Source organism: Crocuta crocuta, unplaced genomic scaffold (assembly GCF_008692635.1).
Source record: "Crocuta crocuta isolate KB4526 unplaced genomic scaffold, BGI_CrCroc_1.0 scaffold393, whole genome shotgun sequence".
NCBI lineage: Eukaryota > Metazoa > Chordata > Mammalia > Carnivora > Hyaenidae > Crocuta > Crocuta crocuta.
Genome location: NW_027530889.1, coordinates 357,976 through 375,018, shown reverse-complemented (window position 1 = coordinate 375,018; position 17,043 = coordinate 357,976). Strand labels below are relative to the sequence as shown.

The window sequence follows — 17,043 nt, the reverse complement described above, 5'->3', positions numbered from 1 at the left end:
GGGTGCTGTGTTTTGTCAAATGCCTTTTCTGCATCTATCGACAGGATCATATGGTTTTTATCTTTTCTTTTGTTAATGTGATGTATCACATTGATTGATTTACGAATATTGACCCAGCACTGTAACTCAGGATTAAATTCCACTTGATCATGGTGGATAATTCTTTNTTTTTTTTTTTTTTTTTTTTTTTGCTGGGTCTCTGTCTGGCTTGGAAATCAAAGTGATGCTGGCCACGTAAAATGAATCCAGAAGTTTCTCTTCCATTTCTATTTTTGGAATAGCTTGAGAAGAATGGGTATTAACTCTGACTTAAATGTCTGGTAGAATTCCTGAGGGAAGTCATCTGGCCCAGGGCTCTTATTTGTTCGGAGAATTTTGATAACTGATTTGATTTCTTCACTAGTTATGGGTCTGTTCAGATTTTCTATCTCTTCCAGTGTGAGTTTTGGTAGTGAGTGTGTGTTTAGGAATTTGTCTGTTTCCTCTAATAATTGCTTGTATTTCTGAGGGGTTGGCTGTAATAAGTCCATTTTCATTCATGATTTTGTCTATTTGGGTGCTTTCTCTTGTTTTTGAGAAACCTGGCTAGAGGTCTGTCAATTTTGTTTATTTTTTCAAAAAACCAACTCTTGGTTTCATTGATCTGTTCAACTGTTTTTTTTTTAATTCTATATAAAATAGAATTTATTTAATTCTATTATTTCTGCCCTGATTTTTATTATTTCTCTTCTCCTACTGGGTTTGGGTGCTCTTGTTGTTCTCCTTCTAGCTCCTTTAGGTGTGCTGTTAGATTTTGTACTTGGCTTTTTCTAATTTCTTGAAATAGGCCTTGAATGCAACATACTTTCCTCTTAGGACTATCTTTGCCACATCCCATTGAGTTTGAATTGTTGTATTTTCATTTTTTTCCATATACTTTTAAATTTCTTCTCTAATTGCCTGATTGGCTCATTCATTCTTTAGTAGGGTGTTCTTTAACCTCCATGTTTTTGGAGGTTTTCCAGGCTATTTCGTGTGGTTCGGATTTCAAGTTTCATAGCATTGTGATCTGAAAGTGTGCATGGTATGATCTCAATTCTTTTATATTTATTGAGGCCGCTTTATGACCCAGTATTTGATCTATTTGGAGAATGTGTCATGCACACTGGAGAAGAAATTGAATTCCATGGCTTAGGATGTAGAGTTCTGAATATATCTGTCAAATCCATCTGGCCCAATATGTCATTCAAGTCCATTGTTTCTTTAGTGATTTTCTGTCTTGCTGGTCTATCCATTGCTTTAAGTGAAGTATTATAGTCCCCTCCTATTAGCACATTCTTATCAAAAAATTGTTTCTGTCTGTGATTAATTGTTTTATGTATTTGGGTGCTCCCGGATTCAGTGTGTAGACATTTATAATTGTTAGCTCTTCCTGATGGATAGACCTTGTAATTTTTATAGAATGCCCTTCTTCATCCCTTATTACTGCCTTTATTTTAAAGTCCAATTTGTCTGATATAAGTATAGCTACTCCAGCTTTCTTTTGACTTCCAGTAGAATGATAGATATTTCTCCTTAACCTTACTTTCAATCTGAAGGTGTCCTCAGGTCTAAAAATGAGTCTCTTGGAGACAGAAAATAGATGGATTTTGTTTTTTTATCCATTCTGCTACCCTATGTCTTTTGATGGGAGCATTTAGCCCATTTACATTGAGTGTTATTATTGAAAAATATGGGTTTAGAGTCATTGTGTTCTCTGTAGGATTCATGCTTGTGGTGGTGTGTCTGGTACATTGTGTTCATTGCAACAAATCCCTCACAGAGTTCCCCATATGATTTCTTGTAGAGCTGGTTTAGTGGTGAGAAATTCTTTCAATTTCTGTTTATTTGGAAAGACTTTTATCTCTCCTCTATTTTGAATGACAGGCTTGCTGGATAGGAGATTCTTGACTGCATATTTTTTCTGTTCATTACATTGAAGATTTCCTGCCATTCCTTTCTGGCCTGGCATGTTTCAGTAGATAGGTCTGTCACAACTCTATAGGTTTCTTTTTCTATATTAGGGCCCTTTTATCCCTAGTTGCTTTCAGAATTCTCTTTTGATCCTTGTATTTTGCCATTTTCACTATGATATGTCGTGCAGAAGATTGATTCAAGTTGCATCTGAGGGGAGTTCTCTGTGCTTCTTGGATTTCAAGAACTTCCCCCCAGATTGGGGAAGTTCTCAGGTATTAATTGTTCCAGAATCCTTCAGCGCCTTTCCCTCTCTCTTCCTCTTCTGGAATTCCTATGATACGGATACTGTTCCGTTTGATTGTATCGCTCAGCTCTCGAACTCTCCTTTCATGTTCTTGGATCAGTTTATTTCTCTTTTTCTTGGCTTCCTATTTTTCTATAATTGTGTCTTCCCATTTACCTATTGTCCTCTCTGCCTCTTCAATCTGTTCATTGGACTCCTCCATTTTATTATGCACCTCATTTATAGCATTTTTTAATTCATCACAATTTTTAAGCTCCATAGTCTTTGTAGCAATAGTTTCTCTGATGTCTTCCATGTCTTTTTTAAGCCCAGCGATTAATTTTATGACTGTTGTTTTAAATTCTTGTTTCGTTATGTTGCTTATATCTGTTTTGAGCAGTTCTTTTGTTGTCATGTCTTCCTGGAATTTCTTTAGAGGAGAGTTCTTCTGCTTCATTATTTTGGCTAGCTTTCTGTACCTTTTAAGTTTTTAAAGTTTGTTATGCAATCTGTACCTGCGAGTACTGCTGTATTAAAGAACGGTCTTTGACTGTCCAGGGCCTGTCCATTCAGGAAGTTTTCTTTGAATGATGTCTCTTGGTCTCCCTTGTTGAGACTTTGGTTATTTTATTTCCCTACTCATAGTGGCATTTGGGACTCTCCACCATGTGTACTTTGGCTTGTTTCTTGAGGTAGCCCTATAAGGTGGTTTTCTCAGCAGATTCCCTCTCATTTTCCTCTCAAACTCCTGTGATTCTGTAAGGGTTCCTATGGCTTCAGGTCTTCTCTGTTTGAGTGATGGGGATGAGTGAAATGTACAGAGCTTCCTACTTCGCCATGTTGCCTCTCCTTTCTGTAATTCTCCTTTTTAGTGGAAACAGGGTAATGCTGACCTCATAGAAGTTTTTCTTCCATTTCTATTTTTGGAATAATTTGAGAATAATAGATAGTAACTCTTTTTTAACTGTTTGATGTAATTATCCTGGAAAGCCATCTGGCCCTGGACTTTTGTTTTTTGGGAAATTTTGATTGCTGATTCAATTTCTTTCCTTGTTATCAGTCTGTTCAGGTTTTCTATTTCTTCCTGTTTCAGTTTTGGTAGTGTGTATGTTTCTAGGAATTTACCCATTTCTTCCAGATTGTCAGATGTTGGCAAATATGTATTTGAGAATTCTAAATATTTCCATGTTTCCTGATCATCACACCTACTACTATACAAAACAGATGTTTTATACACAGCTCTTCAAGGCATGTATGTATGTGTATATATACATATATATGTATAAATGTATATCTTTAATTTTTTAATGTTTATTTATTTTTGAGAGAGAGACACACAGAGTACAAGTGGGGGACAAGCAGAGAGAGAGGGAAAGAGAATCTGAATATGTGCTGCCGAAGCGAGCAATGGGAGACAGAGAATCTGAAGCAGGCTCCAGGCTCTGAGCTGTCAGCACAGAGCCTGATGCAGAGGTTCAAACTCGTGAACCACAGATCATGACCTGAGCCAAAGCTGGATGCTTAACTGACTGAGCCACCCAGGCATATATATACACATGTATATATATACATACACATATCTTAAATTATAAATAACTATGTGCTCATATATATACACAAGTATATATACACATATATATCTTAAATTAAAAATAACCATGTACTAATATATATACATATATATGTATATATACATATATATCTTAAATTATAAATCACTATGTACTCATTATTCAACTAAGAAATAGTGTTTCCAATATTTTTGCAGCTCTCTACATGTCCTTTTCATTCTCTTTCCTTCCCACAGTTAACTGCTATTCCAACCTTTGGGGTAATCATTTCTTTTTCTCTTTATAAGTTTCTACCATTTATGTATTATCTATGAATAATATATTATTTAGTTTTTTCTGTTTTTGATCTTTGTGTAGTATTAAGGTATAATTGACATATAACATTGTATTAGATTCCAATATACAAGATAATGATTTGATATTTGTATATATTACAAGATGATCACCATAAGTCTAGTTAACATCTATAACTATTTTTTAACTTTACATAAATAAATCATACCTTATGTATTTTGTGACTTGCCCGTTGTTTTTAAGATTCATCTTGTTGGTGATGTTGCTATAGTTTATTCATTTTCACTGCTGTATAGTAATCCATGGTATGCATACACCACAACAAATTTATACATTCTATCTGCAAAAGTTGTTTAGTGAGATAATGAGTGACTTGAAAGTTAGTTTCTCTATTATACCACCCAGGCTTTAGGCCTATCTGAAGCCTATTTCTGCACATACACTTAATGTTTTCTTGCACACATAAAATGTTTATTCATTTCTTTTTTTTCTTAAAATATATTCTGAAACATATTTGAGGCATTTTCTTTCCAATCTCATTTATTTCACTTTCGTTCAATCACTTTAGGCATACTAAATTACTGCAGTCCTGAAAACTACAAGTTCACCACGCTATCTTACCTCTAGGCCTTTACTCATGTTGCTCTTTCTGCCTGTAATGCTTATTTCCTGGCTAGTATTTGCCAACCTATCAGGAATCATCTGGCTACAAAGCCCTTCCTCCACTACATTCTAACAGAGAGGAGGATTCCTTCCGTCATCTCAGGGCTTAGGTGGAATTGGTTTTCTCAAGTGTCGAATGTATTTCTGATAAAGCCATATAGTTGCACTTAGTGCCTGGAAAGTCTGTGTATACGTTTGTTTAGTAGTAGGTGATGAGTAGTGATGAGTGATGAGCAGGAAACATAGAAATACCACTTAGAATTCTCAGTACCCACCTTGAAAAATATCTGTAGGGGTGGGGCATAAGTCACTTCCTTGTTGGTTAAAAAAAAAAGATAGATAAACATTGTTATTATTTTCATTTGCCTTCATGACTTTTGGCTAGATTCCAGAGGACTTTCACCAAGAGCAACAGGATAAAATCCACCCTCTTTTGCCTGAAGTTATTATCTGGTATGGGAAAGAAAACCTCTCATTTGGTTCTCTCTTCGTGTTTTTCTGACACTGAGTGCTTATCTCTTGGACATTTCACCAAGAAACAATTCAAGGAATGGGTGGAGATGGGAAGTAAAAATCAAATTTGTTGGTTACATACTTGAAAAATAGGGTTTTGATTTTTTTAATAGTTTCAGATTTACATGAAAGTTGCAAGGGTAATACAGAGAGTTCCTATATCCCCTCACACAGTTTTCCCCCTTATTAACATCTTACATTACCATTCTTCATTTATGACATCTAGAGAACTAACATTGATATATTACTGTTACCTAATTGCACAATTTGGAGTTCCTACTTATTCCCTAGTGTCCTTTTTCTATTCCAGGATCCCACCTACAGTACCATATTACATTTGGTCCTAGTGTCTTTTTAGCCTCCTCTGGTTTGTGATAGTTTTTGAAATTACCTCATGTTTGATGACCTTGACGTTTTAAGTAGTGTTGGTCAAGTATTTTGTAGAATGTCTATCAATTTCAGGTTGTCTGATATTTTTCTCATAGTTAGATGGGTTATGGACTTGGGAGAGGATGACCATATAAGAGACTGCCATTCTCATCACATTACATCAAAGGTACATGTTACCAATATGACTTATCACTAGTTTTACATAATTTTAATATCTTTAGTTTAAATGGGTGTGGATGGTGAAAGCATTGATGCTGGGGTCTAACTACTGAATTCAGATGATCATAGCTCTTTCATTTATTAGTATGTGACTTTGGAAAATTACTTAATTTCTCCATTCCTTTTGCATCTGTAACATGAGAATGTAATAGAATCTGCCACATTAAATTAGTAAATACATGAAAAACAGAGCAGTGCCTGTCACAGAGAAAATAGGATGTACCTTTGAATAATATGATGTTATTGACTACCATGAGATTTGTACATTTCTTTCATGTATGTCTTCCTGTGTCTCTTTGCCTCAGAAAATTAAACCATTACTGTTTACTGATAAAAAATATCACAAAGAACCTAGGTTTTAAATTTTGAACATGGGAAGATTTTTGTTTTATTGTTTCTTGGAGTTTTGAATTATCCCTAAAATATTATAGTTTTCCTTAAAATTTGCATTGTCTGCCAATGAAAATCTTTTGCCAGAGACTTCTTTGATTATTTTCATTATCATTTTATTTTTATTTATCAGCTATCTAACTTGTGCTACATTCATTTACAATTTTGAAAATTCTTTTCAGAGTGCTGGCTGTCTTTTNCTATTGTGGAGAGTGCTGCTATGAACATTGGGGTACATGTGCTCCTATGCCTCAGCATTTCTGTATCCCTTGGGTACATTCCTAGCCATGCTATTGCTGGGTCATAGGGGAGTTCTATTGTTAGTTTCCTGAGGAACCTCCACACTGTTCTGTACCAGTTTACATTCCCACCAACATCCACTGATGTATTTCTGGTTCTGCAGGCACCAGTCCAGTTCTGATTAATAATCTATAAAAAAGTGTTATTACTGTTTTCTTCCTTTTGACGCAAATAAAGGAGTCTCAGGGTGTGTTTCAACATTTATTAGTACAATATTTAATATTGTTCACTGAATAGTTAATGGTTGCTCTTACCACCAAGAAGGAGAGACAATTATATTTACAAATCTGTATGTCAGTTTTCTGATAATTTTTTTCAATTTTCTTTGCATTTTAAGTGATAATTTTGAATACTGATTTTTAAAACTAACATATATTCTTTTTCTGTTGGGACTTTTGAAATTTGTATTTGAAACTTTGCGAAATGTTCTATGCAAGTGCAAATATGTATATTTAAAATATTTTTGTCTAATGACTTTTTTCATGGAAATGGTATCACCCTGGCTTGTTTCTTCTTATCTTGTTTCTTGGTAATTTTGGCCAATAGAATAGAGACATATGTAGAAAATCTGTGTGTATATGTCTGTGTGTGTGCATTTGTGTGCAAATGGGTACCCACGCATGGGCATGCTCATGTGTTGGATCAACAAAAGGAACTTCTACATTTACCTTTAGCAGCAGCAGCAGCAGGCATTTTTACTGAATACTTACTGTGACCCACATATTCTTTTAGGCATTTGAAATATATTACTTAAAAAGCTTACTTACTTATTTTGAGAGACAGAGAGTGCAAGCAAGGGAGGGGCAGAGAGAGAGAGAGAGAGAATACCAAGCAGCATGGAGCCTGATCTGGGCTCTATCTCACTACTGTAAGATCATGACCTGAGCCGAAGAATCAAGAGTCATACCTATTACTGACCGAACCACTCAGGTGTCCCAACACAGTGTGTATATATACACCTACCCTAAAATTATCCCATTGGATTTTACAACAGTCCTGATTGGTACTATTTATTTTCCCATTTTCACAGATGAGGACAGTGAGAGAAAGGTTAAGTAATGTGCCCAAATTCACAGATCTAATAATGGCAGAGCTAGAATTCAAACCTAGGTCTTTTGACTCCAAAATTCATCCTCTTTATGTTCCTTGTAACACCATCATGTTATTATTTTTCTTTTGAGAGATGGCATATATAATTCTCAGAGTATATTTGTGTGTAGGAAATATAGACTTCTGGACTTAATTTTATTATTTTTTATTTATTATTCTTTGTCAATTTAAAAGAAAATTCTAGTTAACATACAGTGCGTTATTGAGTTCAGGAGTAGAATTCAGTGATTCACCACTTACATACAACATCCAGTGCTCATCACAACAAGTGCCCATCACCTATCTAACCCATCCATTCCCCCACCCACCTTCCTCAATCAGCCCTCAGTTTGTTCTCTGTCTTTGTCTCTTGTGGTTTGTTTCCCTCACTCTTTTTTCCCCTCCCATATATTCATCTGTTTTGTTTCTTAAATTCCACATATGAGTGAAAGCATATGATGTTTGTCCTCTGGCTAACTGATTTCATTTAGCATAATACACTCGAACTCCATTCACATTGTTGTAAATGGCAACGTTTCATTCTTTTTGATAGCTAGTATTCCGTTGTATATACATAACACATCTTTATCCATTCATCACTTGATGCTGTCTCCATAGTTTGGCTATTATTGATAATGCTGCTATAAACATCGGGTGCATGTACCCTTTCAAATCAGTATTTTTGCATCCTTTGGGTAAGTACCTAGTACTGACATTGCTGGATCATAGAGTAGTTCTATTTTCAACTTTTTGGGGAACCTCCATATTGTTCTTCAGAGTGGCTGCACCAATTTTCATTCCCACTAACAGTGCAAGAAGGTTCCCCTTTCTCTGCATCAGTGCCAACACCTGTTGTTTCTTGTGTTGTTAATTTTAGCCATTCTGACAGGTGTGAAGTGGTATCTTATCATGGTTTTGATTTGTATTTCCCTGATGATGAAAAATGCTGCGTATTTTTCATGTGTCTATTGGCCATCTAGATGTCTTGTTTCCAAAAGTGTCTTTCATGTCTTCTGCCCATGTCTTCACTGAACCATTTGTGTTTTGGGTGTTGAGTTTGGTAAGTTCTCTATAGATTTTTGGATACTAACCCTTTATCCAATATGTCATTTGCAAGTATCATCTCCTATTCTGTAGGCTGCCTTTAGATTTGTTGATTGTTTCCTTCGCTGTGCATAACTTTTATTTTGATGAAGGGCCAAGAGTTCATTTTTGCTATTGTTTCCTTTGCCTCTGGTGACATGTGTAGTAAGAAGTTGCTACGACCAATGTCAAAAAGGTTGCTACCTGTGTTCTCCTGTAGGATTTTGATGGTTTCCTGCTCACATTTAGGTCTTCCATCCATTTTGAACTTATTTTTGTATATGATGTAAAAGGTAGTCCAGTTTCATTCTTTTACATGTTGCTGTCCATTTTCCCCCAGCACCATCTGTTGAGGGGACTGTCTGTCTTTTTTTTTTTTTTTTTTTTTACAAATAGTTTATTGTCAAGTTGGTTTCCATATAACACCCAGTGTTCATCCCCACAAGTGCCCTCCTCCATGTCCATCTTCCCCCTCCCTCCCCACACCCATTAGTCCTCAGTTTGTTCTCAGCATTCAAGAGTTTCTCACGGTTTGTCCCTCTCCCTCTCCCCGACTATTTCCCTCCTTCTTCTCCCCCATGGTCCTCTGTTAAGTTCCTACTAATCCTCCTATACATGCAAACATATGGTATCTGTCCTTCTCTGCCTGACTTATTTCGCTCAGCATAACACCCTCAAGGTCCATCCATGTTGCTACACATGGCCAGATTTCATTGTTTCTCATTGCCATGTAGTATTCCATGGTATAGATAAACCACATCTTCTTGATCCATTTGTCCGTGGATGGACACTTAGGCTCTTTCCATGTTTTGACTATTGTGAAGAGTGCTGCTATGAACATTGGGGTACATGTGCTCCTATGCATCAGCATTTCTGTATCCCTTGGGTAAATTCCTAGCAGTGTTATTGCTGGATCATAGGGGAGTTCAATTGTTAATTTCCTGAGGAACCTCCATGCTGTTTTCCAGAGGGGCTGTAGGAGAAACAGGCACCCTCTTACACTGTTGGTAGGACTGTCTTTTGCTGACTGGATATTCTTTCCTGCTTTGTAGAAGAGTGGTTGACAGTATAGTTGTAGGTCCATTTCTGGGTTTTTCTAGTCTGTTCCCTTGATTTATGTGTGTGTTTTTGTGCCAGTGTCATACTGTCTTGATGACTACAACCTTATAATAGAGCTTGAAATCTGGAATCATGATGCCTTCAGTTTTGCTTTGTTTGTTTTTATTTTGGTTTTTTTTTCAGGATTGCTTTGGCTATTTGGGGTCTTTTGTGGTTTCATAAAAATTTTAAGACTGTTTTAGCTCCGGGAAAAGGGCTTGTACTATTTTGATAGGGATTGCATTTAATGTGTAGATTGCTTTCGGTAGTGTAGACATTTTAACAATGTTTATTCTTCCAATCCATGAGCACGGAATCTTTTTCCATTTCCTTGTGTCTTCTTGAATTTCTTTCATAGGTTTATAGTTTACAGAGTACAGGTCTTTTACTTCTTTGGCTAGCTTTATTCCTAGGTATCTAGATGTTTTTGGTGCAACTGCAAATAGGATCAATTGTTTGATTTCTTTTTCCTTTGTGTTATTATTGATGTATAGAAATGCAATGAATTTCTGTATATTGATTTTATATCCTGCAATTTTGCTGAATTTGTTTACCATTGCTAGGAATTTTTTGGTGGAGTCTTTTGAGTTTTCTACTTAAAGTATTATGCCATCTCCAAATAGTGAAAGTTTGACTTCTTCTTTGCTGATTTAGATACCTTTTGTTTCTTTTTGTTGTCTGATTGTTGAGGCTCAGAATTCCAGTACTATGTTAAATAGTGGACATCCTTGTCTTGTTCCTGACCATAGAAGAACTACTCCCTCAGTTTTCCCAACTGAGGATATTAGCTGTGGGACTTTTGTATATGGCTTTTATGGTGTTGAGGCATGTTCCGTCTATCCCTACTTTGTTGAAGATTTTCATCAAGAAAGGATGCTGTATTTTGTCAAATGTTTTTTCTGCATCCTTCATCTTTCTTATCTATTAATATTAATATGATATATCACATATGATTTATGATTATTGAACCATCTCATCTGGCCCTGGACCTTTGTTTTTCGGGGAGAATTTTGATTACTGAGTCAATTTCATTTCTGGTTATCAGTCTGTTCAAAATTTTCTATCTCTTTTTGTTTCAATTTTGAGTTTGTATGTTTCTAGGAGTTTATCCATTTCTCCCAGGTTGTTCAGGTTTGGGGCATATAATTTTTTATTATGTATTCTTTTTAAAAAACTCTTTTTTTAATGTTTATTTATTTTTGAGAGAGACAGAGACAGAGTGCGATCAGGGGAGGAGCCCCAAGAGGGAGAGACACAGAATCCGAAGCAGGCTTCAGGTTCGGAGCTATCAGCGCAGAGCCCAACACGGGGCTTGAATTCACCATGTGTGAGATCATGACCTGAGCCGAAGTCGGACCTTTAACCAACTGAGCCACCCAGGCACTCCTCATTATGAACTCTTATAATTATTTGTATTTCTTGGTGTTGGTTGTGATCTGTCTCCTTTAATTCATGATTTTGTTTATTTGGTTCCTTTCTCTTTTCTTTTTGATAAGTTTGGCTAGGGAGTTATCAATTTTATTAAGTCTTTTGAAGAGCCAGCTCTTAGTTTTGTCGATCTGTTCTGTTGTTTGTTTGTTTCTATAGGGCTTATTTTTGCTCTAGTCTTTATCATTTCCCTTATTTTGGCTAGAGTTGCTATTCCTTTTTTAGCCCTTTTAGGTGTAAAGTTAGGTTTTGTATTTGAGACCTTTCTTGGTTCTTGAGGTAGACTTATATTACAATATACTTTCCTCTTAGGACTGCCTTTGCTGCATTTCAAAGGTTTTGGACCATAGTGTTTTAATTTTCATTTGCTTTCATTACTTTTTTATTTCTTCTTTAATTTCCTGATTAGCCCATTCATTCTTTAGTAGGATGATCTTTAACCTCCATGTATTTGAGAGATTTCCAAATTTTTTCCTGTGGTGGATTTCAAGTATCATAGTATTGTGATCTAAAAATGTGCATGGCATGACCTCTATCTTTTTATATTTGTTGAGGGCTGATTTGTAACCCAGTATGTGATCTATTATGGAGAATGTTCTGTGTGCACTCAAAAAGAATTTCTATTCTGCTCCCTTAGCATGGAATGTCCTGAATATATCTGTTAAGTCCATCTAGTCCAGTGTATCATTCCTTGTTGATTTTCTGCTTAGATGATCTGTCCATTGCTGTAAGTGGGATGTTAAAGTCCTTTACTATTATTGTATTATTGTCAATGAGTTTCTTCTTTATGTTTGTGATTATTGATTAATATATTTGGATGCTTCATGTTGGGGTCATAAATATTTACAATTGTTAGATTTTGATAGATAGACCCCTTAATTATGATATAATGGCCTTCTTCATCTTTTGTTACAGTTTTTGGTTTAAATTCTAGTTTCTCTGGGGCGCCTGGGTGGCTCAGTTGGTTGAGCGTCTGACTTCGGCTCAGGTCATGATCTCAGGGTTTGTGGGTTTGAGCCCCACGTGGGGCTCTGTGCTGACAGCTAGCTCAGAGCCTGGAGCCTGTCTTCAGATTCTATGTCTCCCTCTTTCTCTGACTCTCCCCTGCTCATGCTGTCTTTCTCTCTCTCTCAAAAATAAATAAAACATTTTAAAAAATCTAGTTTCCCTGATATAAGTATGGCTACTTTGGCTTTCTTTTGGCATCCATTAGCATACATGTTTCTCTATTCTCTTACTTTCATACTGTCAGTGTCCTTAGGTCTAAAATGAGTCTCCTACAGTCAGTATATAGATGTATTTCGTTTTGTTTTTTATCCATTCTGATACTCTGTGTCCTTTGATTGGAGCATTTAGTCCACTTACACATGGTGATTATTGGAAGATATGAGTTTAATGCCATTGTGTTCCCTGTAAAGTTGGTATTTCTGGTGGTGTTTTCTGTTCCATTCTAGTCTTTGTGGCTTTTTTTGGTAAATGTTTATTTGTTTGTTTTCAGAAAGATAGAGTGAGCACAAGTGGGTAGAGGAAGAGAGAGAGAGGGAGAGACAATCCCAAGCAGGCTCCACACTGTCAGTGCAGAGTCTATTTGAATTTTGATCTCATGAACTATGAGACCATAACATTAGTTGAAATCAAGGGTCATCTGCTTAACCAATTGAGCTGCCCAGGTGCCCCTCTTGTCTTTGTTGCTTTTCGTCTTTTTGTTTTCCCCACATAATATCAGAGTCCCCCTCAATATTTCTTGCAGGGCTAGTTTTGTTGTCACAAATTCCTTTAGTTTTTATTTTTCTGGGAAACTCTTTATCTCTCCTTCTATTCTGAATGATAGCCTTGCTGGATAGAATATATTTGGCTGCATATTTTTACCATTTAGCACGTTGAATATATCCTGCCACTCCTTTCTGGCCTGCCAAGTTTCTGTGGACGGATCTGCTACAAATCTGATCTATCTTCTCTTGTAGGTTAAAGACTCTTTTCCCCTTACTGCTTTAAGATTCTTTCCTAGACTGTGTTTTTGTGAATTTGGCTATGATATGTCTTGGTGATAGTCAGCTTTTCTGTTGAATTTAATGAGAGTTCTTTGTGCTTCTTAGATTTTGATGTCTGTGTCCTTCTCTAGATTAGGGAAGTTTGCAGATATAATTTGCTCACATAAGCCTTCTATCCCTTTTCTTTCTCTTCATCTTCTGGGACTTCTAATGATATGAATGTTATTCTGTTATAATGAGTTTTTGAGTTCCCCAAGTCTACCTTCAAAATCTGTAGTTTTTTTTCCCTCTTCTTTTCATAATTATATCTCCTATATCACTAAGTCCTTCCTCTACTTTCTCTACTACCCATCCTTAGTCATGGTATTCATTCAGTTATAGCATTTTTAATTTTGGCCTCACTAGATTTTGGCTCTTTTATATCTGCATCAAGGGACTTTCTAGTCTCTTCTATGCTTTTTTCAAACCCAGTTTGGAACCTTATAATTGTTGTTTTAAATTCTAGTTCAGACATCTTACTTCTATCTGTATTGATTATATCCCTGGCCATAATTTCTTCATATTCTTTCTTTTGGGGTGAATTCCTTTGTCTTGTCATTTTGACAAATAAAATAAAATAAATTTTAAAAATAAAAAAATCAAATAAANAAGTCGGACGCTTAACCGACTAAGCCACCCAGGCTCCCCTAAAATAATTTATTTTAAATAATATTACTTTAAAATAATAAAATAAAATAAAAAATTTGTTTTTTCTGTGTCCAAGAGGAAAAAAACGATAAAAACAAAACAGAAGCAAAAAGAAAGAAAGAAAGAAAGAAAGAAAGAAAGAAAGAAAGAAAGAAAGAAAGAAAGAAAGAAAGAAAGAAAGAGAAAGAAAGAAAGAAACCACCCCAAACAAATCAACAAACAAACCAAAACCCAAATGAAGCTAGATTCAATTTCCCCTAGGTCTGAAAATTTGCAGCACTCTATAATCAGTAGACTAAGCGTGTGGAAGGGATATGTGCTTGTTGTCTGGAGGAAAGGCTTGCTGCACTGCTTAGCAGGCTTTGCCCTAGAGGAGCTATCTGTGCCTGGAGGTCGCAGTGTGTGGTGGGTCTTTGTGTAATAGCTCCATTCTCCACTTGGTGGCACTGTTTTTCTTATAGGGGTCCATCTTAGTGGGCTAATGGTGAAAATGGCTACACCCCACTCTCTAGTCTCTGGAGTGGAAAGTTTGCAACCTCACAGACTGGAGATTAATAACCCTTTCTGTGTCCCTGGCTTTAGTCGGCTCCCCACCTTCCCCCTGTCTGTAGCTGTAGCTGTTCGTCTCTCAGGTGGTACCTCCCTCCAGAGTTTTATCTCAGGCATAGCTGTGTTTCAAAACCCCAGACTGGTGCTGATCCTCCGGGGTAGGGTCTGGCTGCACTGAGTCAGTACCGTCTTGTTCCAGAAAATGTTCATGTGATTCTATAGCAGCAGCAGCTCATTTTTTATGGTAAATTGCAACACACAACTAGTGCCAGGGTTTGCTGCCCTCAGCTGCCCTCTTTGTTCCTATACTGGTGGATGGGGCATGGTGCCTCTGTGTCTTTTGCCTGCAGAGAAGCCCAATCACCTCTTCCAAATGGACTCCAAGCAAGAGAACTGCTTCTTCCTGTGTGACCAGGGGATCCTCAGACCCTGCTTCCTGCCTCTGGGGCTCCACCCTTTCTCCTTGCCGGAGAACCATGGAGTTGCTGAGTGTGGAAACTTCAGACTCTGTGCTCCACTGTTTTTAAAAAACTGGTGGTTTTGAAACCCTCTTCTTTTTCCCTGTCAGTGGTTTTGGGATATAGTTTTCTTGTGCAGTCCCCTGTGCATGTTTTCACTCTTTCTTTCTCCCTTTCCTTCTAGCTATGTTCAGGGGGAGTGTTATCTTGCAGAATCCAAGGCACTGATTAATCTCCCCCTCTCTCTTTCTCCTCTCTTCAAAAGGGGCTCCCTCCCTTCTGTGGCACTATGGCTCCTCTCCCCCAGTTCACCACTCCACACCATGTACTTGTCACATTCTGTCTCTCAAATTATGCAGATTATTCTGTTAATCTTCATTTCAATTTTCTAGGTGTTCAAAATGATATTGAATTGGCTGTGTTTGAGAGACCAGATGAACTAATTATCTTCTAGACTTCATTGCTAAAATTGGGATATAACATACATAAATTGGCCATATCTTGAGTGCATAACTCAAGGTACTTGTGTATATATATATATATATACACACACCCATGTAACTATTCCCGCATGAAGGTATAGAATATTTCTAACACTCCAGAAGACTACCTCATGCCCCTTTCTAATCAGCCATTTCCCTGACACAGGTTGTAGCTAACCTGGCTTTTAATAACAGAGATTTTGCCTATTCTTGAACAAGTTATAAGTGGAATCATATAATAAGCACCTTGTGTTTGTGTGTGTGTGTGTCTTCTTTTCTTTAAAATTATGTAGGAGATTTATTTATGTTGTTATGTGTTTATTTTGTTACATATTTTTTTGTTATGTATAAATGTCCTTTTAAAGCTAACATTTCCGGGGCGCCTGGGTGGCTTAGTCGGTTAAGCGTCCGACTTTCGCTTAGGTCATGATCTCGCGGTTCGTGGGTTCGAGCCCCGCGTCGGGCTCTGTGCTGACTGCCAGCTCAGAGCCTGGAGCCTGTTTCTGAGTCTGTATCTCCCTCTCTCTCTGACCCTCCCCTGCTCATGCTGTCTCTCTCTCTCCTAGAAATAAATAAAAATATTTAAAAAAAAAAATAAAGCTAACATTTCCTTCTAGCTGCAAAAGTAATATATTTTTATAGCAGAGAATTTGGAAAATAGGAAAAAAACACTGAAAGGAATATCGAAATGACTTGTAACTCCACTCTCCAGAGATAATTATTGTTAAAGCTTTTGATTATACTCTTCCAGGCTTTTGTTTTTCCTATCCATATATGATTACTAGGTTTGGATTATGTATCCATTTCTATTTTATAACCTGTTATATTTCTCTTAACAATTTATCATAGCTCTCTTCCCTTTTGCGGCCATCTCTGGAGCTGCAGCGGCCAACATGAAGTTCAATACGTTTGTCACCTCTGACCGGAGCAAGAACCGCAAAAGGCACTTCAATGCCCCTTCCCACATTCGCAGGAAGATTATGTCCTCCCCTCTTTCCAAAGAGCTGCGGCAGAAGTACAACGTTCGCTCCATGCCCATCCGGAAGGACGACGAAGTACAGGTGGTGCGGGGACACTACAAAGGTCAGCAGATTGGCAAAGTAGTCCAGGTTTACAGGAAGAAATATGTCATTTACATTGAATGGGTACAGCGAGAGAAGGCGAACGGCACCACCGTCCACGTGGGCATCCACCCCAGCAAGGTGGTTATCACCAGACTAAAACTGGACAAAGACCGCAAAAAGATCCTCGAACGCAAAGCCAAATCTCGCCAAGTAGGAAAGGAAAAGGGCAAATATAAGGAAGAAACACTTGAGAAGATGCAGGAATAAAGTAATCTTAAGTACGTCGTGAAATAAAAAACTGTTAAAATGAAAAAAAAAAAATTTATCATAAACACTTTCCATGTCATTAAACATACATTATTTTACAATACAAAAATATTTTGTATTTTAAAAAGCATTTTTATTAGATACTTTTTGTGTGTGTGGTGATGGGAGAATATGTAAAACATTCACAAGACACAAAATTCAAAAGGTACAAATGGTATGCAATGAAGTCTTTCTCCTATCCTTACCCTAGTCTTCCCCCTCCCCCCACCCAGCCCGAGGACCCAGTGTT

At 37.0% G+C, this 17,043-nt stretch overlaps 1 pseudogene; it reads left to right on the top strand.

Moving 5' to 3' along the window:
- The first annotated feature begins 16,276 nt into the window (after positions 1-16,276).
- On the top strand, positions 16,277-16,755 carry LOC144236050 (large ribosomal subunit protein uL24 pseudogene; annotated as a pseudogene).
- Positions 16,756-17,043: the final 288 nt, after the last annotated feature.